Below are 5,645 nucleotides of genomic sequence, written 5' to 3' on the forward strand. Positions count from 1 at the left end.
AAATCCTGCAGAAGAGAGGCAGCAGAGTTAGCAGATATACGCAGTGTGAAGGGCTGTCTGTGTCTTTAGCCCAAGCATTTCGTGTTCTGCTCCGGGCATGGAGGTGGTTCCAGTTATCCTGTAGCATTTGAACCCAGCGCTGGCATCTGCGGTGGCTTCTTGGGGCCAATCCAGAGCATGACCTGGGGCATTGTTCCAGCTATGTAGTCTCTAGGCTATGTTCTTCAACTGAACTGTTCAATAGCCTTTAATACATTCCTTTGCTTCTTAAAACAGCCGGATTTGAATCGTCTTGACTGAAACCAAGAATCATGACGTGGTATGCTGGAGAATGGAGGGTGTGCCTACAAGAATTTCAGAATTGATTCCTTGCTTTTTATGGAAAGACCAAATGGTTTTGCATAGGTAATTGCATATTCAGTTTTTGTTTTGATTTCCTGAGTTATTTGACAATAATCTCTGGACCTGATTCTGTAGATGGTAGGGACCTAAGACCGAAGTTGGGGAGCCAATCAGAAGAGCTGCGAAGAGAAATGTGAGAAAAATGAGGTCCTTGTGCTGTGCCTAGTCGCTCAGTCACGTCCGACTGTTTGCGATTCTCCAGGCAAGAATACTGGGAGTGGGTTGCCATGCCCTCCTCCAGGGATATCCTTGTGAGAAGGACTCAAATCCAATGTTTTTTTTTTTCCCCAGTGGGCCTTTCATGGAACTGTCAAAAGTAGACAAAGGGCCCATACCCTTTTGTTCTGTTATTAGAAAATTGACTATTCAATCTGTATTCATATAGTCCTTTTTTGGACTCCAAAAGTTATCTCCTCTACATTAGTGAATGGTATAGGATGGTGTGAACAAGAGAGGCCCAAAACAAAAAGCAGTGTTTACATTTGCTGCAAGTGGAAAGAACTTCTGTGTGGCAAAAAAGGATTGTCAAGAACAGTTTCTGGGGATTACCCTGGTGCCCAATGGTTAAGATTCCATATGAGCTTCCACTGCAGGAGGCAGAGGTTAGATCCCTGGTCAGGGAACTAAGATCCCTCATACTGTGAGGCCAAAAAACTAAAAATCAAATTACAAAAAAAAAGAACAATCTTGGCTGTTTCTTTTAAGCTAAGCTGCCAACAAAACAGCACTATTGATAAATATCACTCTGTTATTGTCATAATGATCCCAGAAGAAGTAGACTTTAAAATATGACCTTAAATTTATAAATTTGTTGAAACCATCAAATTTACTTCCTTATATGATGCAATACATTATTTCAGTTGCATAGGTCTTCAAGCAATTTGGTAGAGCGTATCATGGAACAATATACCTTTTTTTTTGTCTGCTCTGCTAAAATGGTAGCTTCGTGAAAAGAGGGTCTTCAATTGCTCATGTCCTCAGAACATAATAGACGCTGGGTCAAACTTGTTTAGCAGAAAGATTATACTGCCTTGGAGTTCGTGAAGAACAGAGAGCATGTGTGTGTATTGTACATCGTTGATTATCCTGATCATATCTTTGCAGCATACTCTTATCATTAAGTATTTTTAGAAGGCAAAAATGTTACTGTATAGTCACTGCACCCATCCGTTTCCAGGTAAATGAGTGCTAACCAGAAAGTCATACCTTATTTAGGTCTTACTCATTCTGCAAGTCACTTCTCCATTTTGTTGGTGGTGTTGAGTAGCTGAATCATGTCCAACTCCTTGTGACCCCATGGACTGTAGCCCACCAGGCTTCTCTGTCAGTGGGATTCACCAGGTAAGAATACTGGAGTGGGTTGCCACTTCCTTCTTCGGGGGACTTTCACGACCCAGGAATGGAACCCAAATCTCCTTCAAGTCTCCTGCATTGCAGGCGGATTCTTTACCACTAAGTCACCAGGGATTCCCACTTCTTCCTTCAGGACTCCCGTTTTCCACATTGAACAGAGAGGTTATTTACACACAAAAGAACTTGACTTGGGCATTCTTGGATTTTTTTTCCATAAAAGTCCGTAGAGGGTATGTTCTATTTTGTAATGTAATAGGATGTAAAGAAACATTCTATCTTCAAAAATGATTCGAGCAAAGTGTAAGGCTCTAGAAACCACTGTGAATCTGAGATTCTCCCTGTAATTGAAGCAAGCAGTACTTCAAAGTTAACTCTTAGACTTTTCAGCATGAATAGCTTCTATCTAAATTGGCAATTTACTTGTGAGTCTGCGATCCTCCACCTACTTTGCATAATTAATATTGTAAACAATATTAATAGTGTTCTTTGATATTACAGTTGGAGATGAAAATTTCATTTTTAATGCATCCCACAAATAATTTGATAGTTGATTCTGTAAGTGTCATTTTTAATTTACTTATAGCTCTTTTCCCAACAACTGTTCTGGCAATAAGCCACACTATACAGCAAATGCTTTATTTTCTTGGATTAAATAACACAACATAATTACCTTCATCTTTGTTTGATTTTTACTTGTTGTGACTCGTTTTGCCAGCTCTGAGTTTTAAAAATAAAGAGTAAACTTCTGATCACCATTTTTTTTCCACTGTATTTAAAAACAAGCAAAAAAAGATAAATACAAACTTAAAATAAGAATATAAAGTGCTCTAGGTAGCCAATTACAACCCAATTCCAGAAGATAGACAACTGTATTAGTTTTATAAGGCTGCCATAACAAAGTAGTACAAACTACTTTGTAATACTTTGTAATACTTGCAAAGCTTAAAACAGTGGAGATTTATTGTCTCCTCGCTCTGAAAGCTAGCAGTCCGAAACCAAAGCAGGGCGACGCTCCCTCTGAAACCTGCAGGAGAATTCTTCTTTGCATCTTTCTAGTTTCTAGTGGTTTGTCAGATCATTGGTGTTTCTTGTCTTAGACCCATCATCCCCATCGTCTGTCTTCACATGGCCATCTTCTTACAGGACACCTGCCATATTGAATTAGTGTGACCTTATTTAACTGAAGTGTGACCTCACTGAACTTATTACACCTGCGCTGACCCCATTTCCCCTCTGAAATACTAGGGATCAGGATATCAATGAACCTTTTTTTGGCTGGGGAGGGAGCACAATTCAACCTATAACAATTATTTTGTTATTAAAAATTGACAAATATTTGTACAGTACAATTAATGCCAGTTTTACTATTTAAAGTATTCCTTAGAAGAAACCTTGGGTCTAGCAATTTGAGACAAAGGCTTGCATGTGGTTCAGCAGCACCCCAAGAAGAGGCAATATCATGTCAGTCCAGACGGAGCAAGAAGAATCAAGGTTTAGGCAGCCAGTGGGTCATTTTTCTCCTGTTTGTTCATGATCCTGTCATCATCTGCAAATATTTGGAAGAAAGAAAAAGGTGGTACATGTGGGTTTCCCAATTGCTATGGATTGAATTATGTCCCACCCAAAATCCACAAGTTGAAGCCCTAATTTAGCCCCCACACGGTAGTATTTGGAGATGGGGCTTTGGGGAGGTAATTAGGTTTAGAAGAGGTCTTGACACCTCCTCATCTCTTAGCTATGCTGTCCTGTAGTAAAATTCCATATCCGAGAATCAAACCACTAATCTCTAAATAATAACGCTTTCCTAGGCACATGGTTCTTTTTGGAAATGATACAAATACATGTAATGTTTTAGCTAATTCATACCAGAATATTTATAGTTACCAAAAAGAACCAAATTACTGAGGAAATGCATTCTTGCCTCCAAAGGGCACAAAATCCTACATACCCCATAAATCATAATTCAAACAATACTCTGAAGCAGATCCAATTCATGTGTAGTTAATGTCCTTGTAGCTTCCTTATATGATTGTTTAGGCTTCGATGTGCTGTGTAGGGTAAAGAACACACCTATCTGACTTTTTTTTTAAAGGGGAGGGGTGCGCTCCCCCCATGGCTCAGTGATAAAGAATCCAATTGCTCGTGCAGGGGATATGGGAGGATCCCACATGCCGAGGAGCAACTAGGATCGTGCGCCACAACTACTGAGCCTGTGCTCTGTAGCCTGAGAAGCTTAACGGCTGAAGCCCCCACCCTGCACCCCAGCTCCACAACAAGAGAAGCGGCTGAGATGAGAAGCCCAAACACCGAAACTAGAGAAAAAGCCAGCGTAGCAACAAAGACTCAGTACAGCCAAAAATGAATAAATAAAGGAATAACATTACAAGAGAAAAGAAAACATTAGGGAATTCCGTGCCGCTCCAGTGGTTAAGAATCCGCCCTTTCACTGTGACCTGACGGGTTCAGTCCCTGGTTGTGGAGCTCAGATCCCACAGGTCAGGTGGTGCAGCCAAAACCGAAAACGTAAATCAAAGCTGAAATGAGATACCACTTCATAGCCATTAGGTTATTAAAAACAACAACAACAACCACAAAACAGAAACAACAAGTGTTGGCAAGGCTGGGGAGAAATAGGGACCCATGTGTCTTGCTGGCAGGAAGATATGCAGCCACTATGAAAAGAGTATGATTGTTAAACACAGTTAAACATAGATTTACCACATACTCCAGCAATTTGATTTCTGGGTATACTTGTACACCATTATTCATGGTGGCATCATTCACTGTAGCCAAAAGATTAACGCAGCCCTAAGAAGGCAATGGCACCCCACTCCAGTACTCTTGCCTGGAAAATACCATGGACGGAGGAGCCTGGTAGGCTGCAGTCAATGGGGTCGCCAAGAGTCGGACACAACTGAGCGACTTCACTTTCACTTTTCACTTTCATGCATTGGACAAGGAAATGGCAACTCACTCCAGTGTTCTTGTCTGGAGAGTCCCAGGGTTGGGGGAGCCTGGTGGGCTGCCGTCTATGGGGTCGCACAGAGTCGGACATGACTGAAGCGACTTTAGCAGCCCTTCCCTTCTTGGTAACCGTAAGCTTGTTTTCTACATCTGCTGGGGTCCAGCCCCAGCTGATCCAGGGTATTCGAAGGAGAGATGGCATAGGCGAGGGTCAGGAAACAACTGCTTAATTACACGTTAATTAAGGATACAAAGAGTAATAGAATGAGGATAGCTCAGTAGGAAAATTCAGTGGAGAAAAGAGGCTGAGTAGCTTGGTTTACGCGGGAGACCAATAAAACTTCAAGACAAGAAGTTTGCACCACTTACGTAGGCCGCAGGCGTCCTTCCGTTCTCCCGAAGGAGAGGAGACACTGAGGCCTCCCCGGTCGGATCTTAGAAGCCCAGGCATAATTAGCAAGCATGGTGGGTTCCGCGCTCCAGATGGAGACTCAGCTAGAATTTGGGAGAGAGAGTGACATGGGGAGACCAAGTTTCAGTGAACAAGGCCCGCACTTTATTTTCCAAAGTAGTTTTTATACCTTAAGTTATGCATAGAGGATAATGGGGGAAGGGGTGGAGTCATGCAAGGACAGCAGTTCCTGGTCCTAATCGAAGCCAGGCTTTCAAACTTATCATATGCAAAAGTTCAGGTGATTGACATCATCTTCTGGCCCAGAGGCCTGTTAACATTTTAAGAAACTTATTTTTCTCTAAAGGTGATTATTCCAAAGTCAGGCACCAGCCTCCCAAAAAGCATTGGACAAAGCTGCATTTTACATTTCTATACACCCATTATATCAATCAATACACTGCCAAGGACACAGTAGGTAAGGAGTATGGAGACTTAGCAGCAAACATTGGCCCAACAAGTGAAAAACCCTTCA

The 5,645-nt window shown here is 41.8% G+C and overlaps 1 long non-coding RNA gene across 1 annotated transcript; it reads right to left on the reverse strand.

Annotated features, from left to right (window-relative positions):
• Positions 1 to 2,916: 2,916 nt before the first annotated feature.
• On the reverse strand, positions 2,917 to 5,429 carry LOC129657224 (uncharacterized). The gene is made up of 3 exons (XR_008716619.1): positions 5,301 to 5,429; positions 5,089 to 5,214; positions 2,917 to 3,301 (listed from the first exon to the last, which is right to left on the reverse strand). It is a non-coding gene; the product is annotated as an uncharacterized LOC129657224 (long non-coding RNA).
• Positions 5,430 to 5,645: the final 216 nt, after the last annotated feature.

Source organism: Bubalus kerabau, chromosome 7, assembly GCF_029407905.1.
Source record: "Bubalus kerabau isolate K-KA32 ecotype Philippines breed swamp buffalo chromosome 7, PCC_UOA_SB_1v2, whole genome shotgun sequence".
Classification (NCBI taxonomy): Eukaryota; Metazoa; Chordata; class Mammalia; order Artiodactyla; family Bovidae; genus Bubalus; species Bubalus kerabau.